Source organism: Gouania willdenowi, chromosome 19 (genome assembly GCF_900634775.1).
Source record: "Gouania willdenowi chromosome 19, fGouWil2.1, whole genome shotgun sequence".
NCBI lineage: Eukaryota > Metazoa > Chordata > Actinopteri > Blenniiformes > Gobiesocidae > Gouania > Gouania willdenowi.
This window is the reverse complement of record NC_041062.1, coordinates 21791972-21805443: the sequence shown is the minus strand read 5'-3', so window position 1 is coordinate 21805443 and position 13472 is coordinate 21791972. Positions and strand designations below refer to the sequence as shown.

General features: G+C 36.6%; 1 protein-coding gene across 7 annotated transcripts in view; it reads left to right on the top strand.

Annotated features, from left to right (window-relative positions):
- Nucleotides 1-10917: 10917 nt before the first annotated feature.
- Nucleotides 10918-13472, top strand: part of atp6v0a1b (ATPase H+ transporting V0 subunit a1b) — a 48109-nt gene continuing 45554 nt past the window's right edge. For 5 of the 7 annotated variants that reach the window (XM_028475817.1, XM_028475822.1, XM_028475821.1 and 2 more), the window contains exon 1: nucleotides 10924-11082. The gene's annotated coding sequence lies outside the window, so the exon portion shown is untranslated. Of the gene's footprint in view, nucleotides 11083-13472 lie in introns of all 7 variants that reach the window. The other 2 variants (XM_028475816.1, XM_028475818.1) reach the window with 2 other exon arrangements.

Genomic DNA, 13472 nt, shown 5'->3' with positions numbered 1-13472 from the left:
GGTTTCCACTTGAGCTGAACCACTCATGGATGACATGAACAAGCTGAGCTTAATGTGAATCCTGAGAACAGATATTTCAAAATGTTTACATTTTTGTTAAAGAACAAAAATTCCCATGCAAGTATTTTTTAGATGAGGAGAAGGTAAATACTTAAAAAAAGTTGCTTTTATGGGTACTAAATCTGTAATTTTACTTGTACTTAAGTACTTTTTGAAAGAAGTAACTATATCTAACCGTTACTGAGTAAATTATTTATTTTTTGTTTTAAAATGTAAGTACCCCTTAGGTTTTTGTTGACCGGTCACTAGGTGTTCCCCACTTTGAGCGATGATGAACTTTCAAGCCTCACCATTGCCCCCAGTAATTGTTCTCCATAAAATTCTCAGGTTTCTATGACTTTATGTTCCTCATATTTCATTATAAATCATAAATCAAAAACTAGATTAAGCTATTTACCAGCATAAAATACAAATGCAAAAATACTGGAAATAACCAAACATTGTTTGCGATCTGTGCAAAAAGAAATTATAAATAAGGAAATTCAGTGCACGTATGAAATTAACGAACAGGAAAAAGTATCATCATGTTTAATAATGCAAGAAACATATTTCATGAATAAATCAAAGCTAAAAAAATCAATAAATGTAATTGCCTGCATAAAAATAACTGTAAAATTGCAGTTGTCAAACATACAGGAAATAAAGAAACATTGTTTGTATTCTGTGCCAAAAAGCTTAAGAAAACTAAAAAGGAAACTAATGTTTTAAGTCAGCTGTCATAAGTTTGTTCATTGTTCGGCTCATCTTTACATTGCCAAAGCAAATCATTATTTTTGCACTTTAGTTCCACGTTACATTTTGTTCCAGTTCATATTAAATGCAGTCTAATAATTTAATGCTCTTTTAAATTCTGCTACATTTTCAGGCTTTCATTATTACTTTATTTGAGTGTAGGCGTTTTGTTTTGTGTTAATGGTCTTTACTGTCAATGAAGAAAGGCATTTAAGAAGATTGGCATGAAATTAAAAATGTCTCCCTGATTGTCACGCCCCACCTGTCAGGCCTCCTTTCCCCACCAGGTGGGTGCCCCACACACTTTGAGAAGCACTGCACTAGGGGGAAATGTAAGGAATGCCTTCATTATGGGCATTGCTCCTAGAGTAGTTAAGACACTCCCAATCACAGCAGCCCTGCCCCATAGCGCTGCACAGTTCCAAATGGAGCTGTCAATCAATGCTCAATGAGGGCTCTGAGTAACAGTGATGTCACTGATCCAAAAAGACGTCACTGTTCCAATCTCAGCCAATAACAAAATTAATTTGCAATAGCTGGTGTTCAACCCATAGAAGGCATTCACTCTGACATTTTACAACTAAAAACATTAAATTTAAATATTTTGACTAAAATGTGAAGAGTGGGATAAGGATTAATACAATACATTACTTTAAACCTAATCATATATGAATGTAGCATAAAAAAGTAGTTTTAGACCAGACAACAATCAAATGCATCACATCACTGCTGACCAAACAGATCAAATGTAATGCACCGTGCATTTCTCAGACCATCACTAGAAGAACTAACCTCACTGCTGCTTATGTGGACTGAAGTGAACCTTAAGTGTAAAATGGGAGCCACGCTTCTGTCAGTATGCGCCAGATCAGCTGTTGCTACAATGTAGATTACCACCACCAGTATGATTGGTGTGAATCAATAATTATTTTTGTGAGGTGCTTTGAGTCTCCTTGAAAAAAGCGCTATATAAATCCAATCATTATTATTATTATTATTATTATTATTATTATTATTATTATTATTATTATTATCGGAGACAGTCCCGAGAAAACACCACGAGAGAGAGGCTGATGATGATGCAAATCCCAGGCTACATCTTTGCATAACCCATCATTCTGCTCACACTGCTTCACACTATTTACTGATGTCCACCCCATATATCAATACGTGCAACCAGTACAAGACAAAACCTTGTTTGTAGTGGTAGCATTTCCAAGCATGGTGGATGCCGCAAGACGCTTAATATTAACCCAACCACTTGGAACGAATGTATCATGTTTTTCCTGCAGTCAGTGCCTTCTCCTCGCCCTCCGCTCTCTTTTCTGTTTCAGGTGTCTTGATGCTGGAGCTGGTGGTTCCTGATCGATGGCTCACGGCTCAACTAGTCTGGAACACTCGGATGGACTATCCTTCTATCCTGTTCTGTTTGTCCTTCGGTTCACAAACCCAACCAGTCGAAGCGGATGCGGCTGCCACCTCTGAACCTGGTTCCACTGGAGATTTCTTCCTATAAAAAAGAGGGAGTTTTTTTTCTTTCCACTGTTGCTAAATGCTTGTTCATGTGGATCTTGTTGGGTTCTTTCTGTCTTACTATGGACTTCTTTTTTTGTTAATTGCTTTGAGATGACTTTGTTGTAATTTGGACTATATAAATAAAGTTGAATTGAACTGAATTGAATCTTTCTGACATATTTGCATTTAAACATAGGAAAGTCAACAGTATCATAATGCAATTCATTAGAATTTACACAAAACGCTGTGCTGAATTTTTTTATATTTTGAATTGAATTAATTGGTGTTATTTTATTAAAAAAAAAAAAGAATTGTAGATTTTGACAAATCTTTTATTTCATACAGATGCCTATGTGGAAAATAAATTAAGTTCCAAATGTGCAAGATTTCATCTTTTCCTTTTTACATTTCTTGATGAGATGTTTACTGTATTAACACCTTGAGAGCTGGAGATAGGCACCAGCAGAGCCCCGCGACCCTGAAAACAGTAACAAGCAGGTCAGAAAAAGAATGGATGGATGTTTACTGTATGCAAGGGAACCGTGGCAAGATTTATTACCAAAAAATAATGTGGGGGGTGAATGTAACTGGTAGCTTTTACTTTGAGTAAAATTTAAGTGAGCTAATTAAATTAAAACAGTACTTCTACTGATATATCAGCATTCTAAACCTCTGGTTATTAGGGTAAAGCCAAAAGGATTTTTTGTAGACAAAAAGCAGCTAGTCCTGTTTCCACAATCATTATTTATAAACAGAAGGTCACTGTGATCAGAAGCTAATAAAATGATGTAACATCAGTAACCATTCCAAACCAAACAATGAAGATACTTGCAGAAAATCCTATTTAAAACACTTACTCACTACTTACATTTTGCATTTGACTAGTAAAAACTGCATTTTCACAAAATCCAAGAATTCTGTGTCACAACTATATATGAGGAAAATATCAAACCATTTAGAAATTGATGAATCCAGTGAATAATTCTACTATAAAGGTCCAGTATTGTGCTATTTTTCACCCATCTCCAATTGTTCTAAGAACCCCAACAACATTTTTCCCAGACTTGCCTGTTTTACAGAGTTTTAGCCCTCTGAAAGGTCACTTTCCGAGCAGTTCTGAAATCGGGTCATTTCGGGGCCTTCATGCATATGCATGAGTGGGCGTGTCTGTAGACAACCTCTTTGCCTCGCTCTTAGAGAAGGCTTGGCTTACACTAATATTGGACTGCGTCTGTGTTTGGTGTGTATGATTCCAGTAGTTGATTACCATAGTGGTTGTCTGTTGCTATCCAAACACTGCACATTACCGTAAAACACATGGCTATACAGTATAAGTGGCTATTGTGATTAATTGTGAGTGCGACAAATGCTACTTCAGGGTGTGTGTGCGACAGCAGCAGCAGCGGAGTAAAACTGTCATCTGAGTGAGCTGTTTCAAACACTCACCGGAGTATTAAGCTGCTAAGTCACTTTCTTGTCATAGTCACCACTTCTAATCAGGAATAGTCCATTTAAGGTTATTTATGTATTGTTTTGTCCAACCGCTGCATTGCATTGGGTCACAAACACGTCAGATCATGTCAAAGGCAATATGAGGCAATATAACGGCTGCTAAAAATGAAACTGAGCACTTGTGCTGCGCTTTGGATTATCTACATACTGGATCAGGGCTGCCAAGTTTCAGAAAATGACAAGAGTGAGACTTTAGTGACATGATGTGTTCCGGCGAAAAAAATGTGTCCTTTTTCAACATGGCTTTGGCCTGTTTTAACGTTGATTTATACCTTCAGACTGATGTCCTCACCTCCATGCTAGCGGCTCTCCCTGCACTGTGGCCTCCTAATGCTAGTTTTAATTAACCAGAAATTAGAAATGAAAACAAACAAGAATTTTGACAAAATACATTTATTTGTCAATATTTCATTTCAACCATCTCTCCATCATTTAGCTGGGGACATGTCTCATGTTGTAGGTGTTTGTCACAGATTTTGATGCCTTGATGACAGAGGTAGGGGGCTCCCACTTAAAACACTGTGACCCAAGGCAGTGCTACCTTTACCTCAGCTCTCCTTGTCTGTAACAGAAAGGAGGTCATTAAAAAGATAATCATGTAAAAAACATGATTTTTGATTGAATGAATGTCTTAGCAGCAGACTCAATGTTCATAGAAATACACTATTCACTATTACATACAAAAATAATCATAAGAACAATACAATTTTTTTTTTCATTCAAATTATTTAGACTATTTTAAAGTCATTTACCAATAAAACAAACCTTAGGGCGATACTTAAAATCATCATCCTAAATGGAAAAAAGGAATAAAAGATCATTTAAGACAAGGTAATTTTCAAATATTTTTTTAAATTGTATGTAAGCAATTTATCAAACTGGCCCCAAGTACAATTAATATCAAACAAAAAGGCTGACATGTTCTTATAGTTACACAATCTTTTTACTGTGTTTAACTAAAGTAGTGTAGCATTAGCATTAGCATAACTTGCTACATAACAAGGCAGCATATCAGTCTAGTGATTTCTATTTGTTATTGAGTTAACACGGATGTTAATATAATCCTACTTTAAGCAGTGTTTGAACGCCTCATTTCACACAGTTTAGACAATAAAATCCTTTACAAGATAAAATGTTACTGGTTTGGTTACATTAAGCCTGGGTGATATGGATTAATATCTCTATATTTTTCCTCAAAATGGCAATAGGCAATATAATATAATATAAATATAATATAAACCTTTTACCAATAGTTTTACAAAAAAAACAATAATGGGTCAAAGTCAGTGGAGCCGCAAAGACCCTTTTATTAATCACTAGCAGCACAATTAACAACATTGTGTGTCACTTTTGACTTTTTTCTTCATTAAGGATAAAATTTGATTAAATTATGTAGTGTTGCTTTTTCAGGGCAGCTCTGAGTTGCTGAAAGTTGTTTTTAAAGTAAATCACAGTTAAGACACTGTCTCTTTAAGAATGTGGAAACAGCCCCGTTAGCTGCAGCAGCAGCAGATCTCTGCTGAGGAGTGACAGAGTTAGTTACATGTACACACATACATATATATATACATATATATATATTGTTGTTTCATTATTATTATTGTTTATTTATATGCTGCTCAGTGCCTTCCTAATTACCACTCTGGGATAAATGAAGTTTTTTCTGATTCTGATCACTTCTGCCGTACTACTCAGGTAAAAGGAGTTCCTCAAGGAGTGTCGCCAGGACCAGAGTTGAAGAGGAGAGATGCTGACCTGCTTGAAAATATATTAGTAGATATTGAGAAAGTGGGAGCCACCATTAAGGACACAGCACACACAAGGTTTGGCTGTGTTATTGCTGACATGCTGGAATCCATCCCAGCACACAAAGTTGAGTCAGTCAAACATACAATCTACCAAGTGCTGTATGAGAATATAGAATAGAGGTCACAAAGAAGTGCAATTTTTTAGTATATTTTATTTCTTTTGTTAGTGTGTTGCAATAAAAACAGTTTTGTATTTTAAATTCACTGCAGTCCTGTATTTTATTCATTCCTGTTTAGCATACCTTCTGATTACATTCTCCTGCCAGGGAACAAGTACCTGGGGTGTCAGGAACAATGACCTGAGATCATTTTGAGCCGAGAGTGCTTTGCTGAGAGAATATACAACTCTACAAACACTATAAAAAAATAATGTTTTGCCAATGTTCAGGTTTTACACAGTACAGATAGAAAGAGAGAAAACCATGTTGAAAAAAAAGGATCTATTATGTGTTAACGGTTGACATACAAAAATGTTTTTGACATGATCACCAATAGATATACAGTATACCTGGAAATTGCCGCATCAGGTTTTGTTGAAGAGGAAATGCAGCATCAGCCAGGAACACATGTGGTACAGGGGCTGTAGTTCCTGGAAGGTTGGCTCCTACGATTTAAAGGACGAGTCGACCACCTTCGCTTTCTTTTCCGTCTCAGTAGTAACAAACAACAACACATTTCCTCTTCTTCGAGGAGAAATACGAGAAGTAGACGCAGTCGAGCCGTCACGGCCATGTTGTAAACAACGGCTACTTCTTCTACTGTACTTTTGTACCGTGGTTGGCGTGTTTTTAATACACTGCCCCTGCAGTTTGGTAGTGGAAGCCGCACAAAGTATAAATGCAACATGCGTTGTTTCATGTGGATTTCGTGCGTCTCATTCGCGCAGCACGTTGATGCATCAAGCATAAAACAGCCTTTAGAGGTCACTTTTTTTACAAAATGTGGAATAGAAAGGAAGGGAGGAAACAGAACTTTATCAACTTTGGCTTCCTGAATGAGGCTAAAAGAATGTATATCACTCTAGCAGAACCATTGTAAAGTGATTTTTTCTCAATACTGCCCCTTTAAGATTGTTGATTGTCTTGAACCAAACACTCTTGCAATCTGCTCCGCACACACAAGATGGCAGCCCTTAGTCCCGCCTACACGGGCTGTCGGACGATAAGGCGTTTACGTATATGATGACTTTGGGTTGATCAAGGAAGGAAGCTGGTTCATGGAACTGATATATCTATCCAGTATTGTTTCGGAATGGCCGATATCAATTAACGGATTTTAAAGCAGATATTGGCCAATACTACGTACACTTTAAATGACTTTCTCTCCATTTTTGGCTCCCTCCATACTGTGCTGGACTCGTTTTCCCACAATACAATGGGACGCTGTGGTTTTGTTTTTACTTCACAACTTTATTGTCCTGCAGCGAACACAAAATAAGGACGCATCGATGCAGAATCGTCCATCTAATAATCGTGAAAACAATTATTTTCAACAGCCCTTTGCATCCTCATATCCAGCAACTATGTCAACTGATGAGTGTGCACGCAGAAGAAACGAGGGACAGTGTTGACCATTGACAATGCGCAGACAAGTAGAGAAAAAAAAAAAAAAAAAAACGAGGGACAGAAGGTGGCATTGGTAGGATGAGGCATGAAGGCATCTGATTGGTTCTTTCCATTCAGACTGAATGGCAGGGATTGGTCAGAGTTTTTGCAGAATTATAGCTGCTACAGAGTTCTGAATGGAAAGAGGTCTGATTGTTTCTTTTTCTGAATACATAACGCTTGACTCCTCTCAGGATGGAAGGAGCAGTTCGCCCAGTTTACCAAAAAGTGTTTCTGAAGGCAACTTGTTATTTTCAGAAATTAAAAAAATATGATCATCCCATCATCAGCACCATTGATCAAAATTCATATAAAATATATGTAATATACACATTTGGCCAAATGACATAAAAGCAGCATAGAAGCATAAAAGACTCAACTGTCAAATGTAAGCAGTATCATCCACACTTTTCTGGTGGTTGTGATATCTGAATGTGACTGACTGGAAGTGAAGAAAATAATTACATGAAGGGAAACAATTGTTAAAAACAAAGAAAAGAAAAAAATATCATCCCCAGGTCTTGAAATGGTAAAGCTGCAAGTCTCACAGACTAGTCTTTGTAGAAACTTTATCGACTGACAGATGTGTACCATAGTTCTTCAACAGTCTTCTCCAAATCTGTTCAAAGTCTTTAGATGTAAGCGTGGCATTAGTTAAGGCAGTGCTTCTCAATTGTTTTCTGTTAACCTCCACCCCACTATTTGAGAAGGACTGCTTGAAGATACAACATGACCATTACCAATATATTCATCTCATGACACATAACCTGAAAAAACATGTTACAAATACCTGCTGAAAGGTACAGGAGAACATTTGGATAAAAACTGTTTCAGTATCATTGTCAGTCTCTATCAATAATAGCAGCTTTATTATTTTACTGGGATGGCATGTGCTTTTTATTTTCCTATATGAAACAATCTTAATTTTGAGACAGAAATAATGTAAAGCCTTCATGTTGTAAAAAGCACATGCCATCCCAGAGTGAGGTCAAAACCCCCTTTGAGAGCTGTTTCTCATACATGCCTGCCACAGTAATTTATGAACATTATGGGAGCTACACTCACACAAAAATGTCCCCTGGCAGCCTGCCATTGTCCTGGTTTAAACTGTGCACAGCGTCGAGCTGAGGCCAAGAGGCATGAGGTCGTATTCTGCCACGACTCTACTGTTTAGACTTGTGCTAATAGCCAACTCTTTAAACATCTGTGTAGCCTATTTACAAATAGTGGTTGCTGGTGTCAAACATAACTCTTTGGTGGTATTTGGTTTATATGTACTTTTATTACAGATATTATTTCTGCTCTCCTTTCTGGTGTAAAAATAATCTGTGGAGAAGATCTGACTTTTAATAAAAAAAATAATGTATCCTTTATTAATCACTTAACCCATTTTCCCCGAGGGGTCGCAGTGGGCTGCCATGGTGTAACACCCGGGGAACAGTTAGGGTTAAAAGACTTGCATCGCACAGTGATGGCACAGTGATGAGATTCAAACCGGCAACCCTCCAATTACAAGCTTGCTTCCTTAACCACTAGGCCACCACTGCCCTAGCATTCACATGACAGCAGTGTTGTGTCTCATTCAGTGATGTGTGTCCAGAGGGAATTGGTTTCACTACTGGTCGTTCATTTGTTTGGGATGGGTGCGTACTGAACAGTTTTAATATAACAGAAACACACTGAACGGTTCTGCTCAACAAGGTCTCTGTTTGGGAACACTGTGGGATGGTGAAGTCAGACAATAGGTGTGTGTCTATGTTTACAACTCAAATTATCATCAATAAGCTAAACCTAACCTAACTAAACAGTTTAGTTTGTCACATCTCATTTAACTTGGCCTTAATAAAGGGATCCTCCACTGTTTTTACAAATGTGGCCTAAAACCTTTGAAATGTCCTTTGCTTATTAGAAGATCTATGAGTACCAAAACACGTCATTTTGCACCATATACAATTTATTCACTTTTAAAAATAGGACTGTTTTTTATCGTTTTATAATCTGTGTTCCGCTATCTTGAAATCATGTGATTGATGATGTAATAAGGCCCCACTGCTTGTAAAACAGCCCATTGTTTTCTACTGGAGTGACACATGACACAACTCTTTTGGCTTGTAACAATCCTCTTTCCATAAACATAAGAGGGTTACATTGACATCTTTAACTTTTCCTGGTTTTTAGAGCAACCAAAAGCAGCAAGTTTGCTTTTTAACCGAAAAAGCTGCTAAATGATCTAAAAAGCACTGCAATAGAAAACAATGGGAGTTTTACTGGGGCTGTGTGAGATCTTCAAGGATGTGATTACAAGATGGCAGAATATAGCCTTTAAAATGGTAAATTAGTTCTATTTTTAAAAGTTAATAAAATAAATATGGTCCTAAATAAAGTGTTTTGTTAGGCATACATCTTCTAATATGGACATTTTAAAGGTATTAGGCCACATTTGTAAAAACAGTGGAGGATCCTTTTAAAAGGTTACCTGTCCTTGTGTTGTCCATAATGATGACAAAATATTAAAGAAAATGTTGACAATAGCACTAAAAAACATCTAAATAAAGAGTAAAATCAGAGAAATTTGGAAAGACTTGATGTCACATCATACCAACATGGCTGCTCCTCATGGATTGATGATTTTCAGGTATAAATTAATCTTAAAAAGTACTTTAAATGTGTGTGTGTGTTTTACATAAATATGTACACATTTTTTTATTGATAATACATGAACACACTTTCTGTTATATAGGCTACATTTCCATTACAGCTTTAACACTGTAGCTAGACAGGCATTGCTCTGGCTGTGGTGTCCAATGTCAGCTACAAAGTCGAAAAAAGGACAATAACAAAGGTATTTTCACCTCAAGTTGAATTAATCAGAAAGGGGCAAAAGTTTGAACTGGTAATGTTATACTCCAGTAAATAAGTTCATTATCGGAGCAGGCCTACAAATTGTTATTGTAATCTGTACAAGGATCTAATACTTATTTTATTCAGAAGCAGATTAGGGCCAATTTTGATGGACAAAATTATTTTGGACAAATGAAGAATTAAGTCTAAATGTCGAGAGTAAAGTTTAAATGTCAAGATTGAAGTAACATTTTTTAAAAGACACTCAAAACACAATATCGAGATTAAAGTTGAAGGTTTGCTATTAAAGTCAAATCTACGGAAGCTGACTAGGGCCAATTCACTATATACGACAACAGTCTCCGTCAAAACTGAACTGACCCTAATCTGTTTCCGTAGCTCCTCAATAGCCACAGATGGACTGAATGCTCCTCTTCCAAACTTGACTGTTTTTTTCCTTCTGAACAGATTACTTTTGGCAATATCTCTTAAAGTCCTTAAAGAAATTGTTTTTGAGCTAAAAGAGAAAGAATCTATTTTGTTATTTAACCCAACTTTGGAGTATGCTTAACGCATTCATCAATACACATTCCACATTTCGACTTTAATCCCAGCATTTTGACTTTATATTTGATTAGCCCAAAATTATTTTCTCCATCAAAGTTGGACCTAATACCCGTCCGTAATTTCTATGTGTTTTTGAATTATTAAAACTAATTGAAACGATAAAATAAATAAATTTCCAGATAATTTCTAAGTTAATCTTTTCGTGATAATTCTATTTGCAAATATTGTCTTTCACTGCTTTTATTTTTGAAGTAAACCGGATGCCTTCATGTTGTGCACTAACGTGAAATTGACGTCACTCTGTGGACCGCAGCATCCTTCTTCCCTCAGTCATCAGCCATCAGCCATCTTTCATCCTTGGGCCGGAGGACGGACAGAACCAGCCTGTGAGTGGACACACCGCGGACCAGCGCTTGTTAGGCCGACGCGGTGCGGGATTTCAGGTGAAACCGGGTTTTGTTCATTCATAAACGGCCCGTGAGGACCGCTGGTCGGCCTGTTCCCGTCTCTTACCTGTGCCGGAGGCGGTTAAAGCTATTTGTTCTGCTCCTATGAGGAGGGAACACCCGGAACAGGGAGGGGATCCGATAAGATGGAGCCTAGAACCGCAGCAGTAATGGCGACCTTGATCCGTGAAGGGCAGAGCTGTTCTCTGTAGGCCTCAGGGCTTTATTTATCCATCATGTGCGTCATTCTGTCATTCAGCGACTGATGCTTAAATTACAGTCACATTAAAAGGCAGTGCAGTAAAACACTGATATCTACATTTCTTAAAATTTTGCATTTAGATTAAAATGTAACATTGATAATTAGATTTAAATGTAACATTTATAATTACATTTAAATGTAACATTTATAATTAGATTTAAAAAAGATTTAAATGTAACATTTATAATTACATTTAAATGTAACATTTATAATTAGATTTAAATGTAACATTTATAATTAGATTTAAAAAAGATTTAAATGTAACATTTATAATTAGATTTAAATGTAACATTTATAATTACATTTAAATGTAACATTTATAATTACATTTAAATGTAACATTTATAATTACATTTAAATGTAACATTTATAATTACATTTAAATGTAACATTTATAATTACATTTAAATGTAACATTTATAATTAGATTTAAATGTAACATTTAGTAATATAATTAGATTTAAATGTAACATTTATAATTAGATTTAAATGTAACATTTATAATTAGATTTAAATGTAACATTTATAATTAGATTTAAATGTAACATTTATAATTAGATTTAAATGTAACATTTATAATTAGATTTAAATGTAACATTTATAATTAGATTTAAATGTAACATTTATAATTAGATTTAAAGCTGGGGTATGTAGAATCGTGAGGCGCTCCACGCTCCCCCCTCCTCTCCTGAACGAAACTCTGCGTGCACGCGCACACTGTGGAACTCTTTGCGACTGTTTTCTCCATAGAGACTAGTAACAAATGTAGGGACTTTATCTTGTGCTATTGGAGAGTTTTCTGATGTTTTAGAGCACTTATCTGCACTCACTGCTGTGAGGACAGTAAGCGGGTCAGAGTCACAGCTGCTGCTCAAACACAAGCAGCCGATCCTAGCTGATCAGAGCAGACACACTCCGTCAACACTGCAGATGAATTGGGTCTTTCCACATTAGATAATTTTTAATAAACTATTTATTTCGTCTGTTGTCACTCTCTCTGACTCGGGGCGGACTGCGCTGATTGAAAGCGGATCGATTGCAGTTCGCTGCACACACAGACTCCGTGGACAGCGTTCCTCCTGAACACGTCTGTGCCTTTATTCTGTTGCTTCGCCACCTCTGTCTTCCTTTTCCTCTTCTTTTGGGGGATCGGCAATCGGCTGACATTGATTTGAATGTAAATGAGTTGCTTCACTCACGTTCGGTGTGAACGCACCTTTAAAGTCGATCATAAAGTCAGCCACTGTCCTCTTTTGCTGTAAGATGACTGACAGACCCGCCCACCAGCTCATGTGTGCATGTACGTGCTGCGCACATCCAGTCACCTGGAGCACGGTTAGCTTAGTCCGCAGTTCTGCAGTAGTACAAAAAAAGAGAGCAAATGATCGCAATTTGTAATTCCTGTAACGCGGAAATAAGTCCTGGTGGAGCTGCAAACAAAACGCTGCCTCACTCACTAAGACACCACCACACTGCTGAGTGTGGAGCATTTGAAGCTAGAAATCAAGCTAATGCTAAAGCTAACGGAGCAAACAGCAGTGGAGTGCTGTTAGTACTTATGAGCAGTGAAAAGAGCAAAGATGCTATGAAGAAAACGATGGAGTTCATGGATTTGGACATGAATAAAAAGCTTCCACTAATGAACAAGTGACTGTAATAAGTGTGAGAACAACTAACCTGTGTCATGTTTATTGTCATTACACATTGACTTATGAAGATTTTACACATGATGCACTTCATTATTTTTGTAGAATAATTTGACTTTTAGGAGTTTTTATCTTGTAAACTGTTGTAGATTATTTTTAGATTGATATTTATACATTTAAATATCTGCAAAGCTGCTGCATTTGGACTTTTTTTTTAATTTTTGCACTACAAGGAAACCTTAAAACTCAAAGCATCTACCCCAAACCTTGTGATTTTCTTTATTTGTAAAACCAAAATACTGCTGTACACTTGATTTTAGTCAAAGAGCTGAAAACAGATCTGCAGTGTAACCTGTTGGACAACAATGTTCTAAACTTTTAATTTATATTTGAGATAACTTCCTCATGTGCAGTTAAAACAACAAGTTTGTATTGTTTTGTGGATATTGTTCAATGTTTTACAATAAAATAAGATTGGA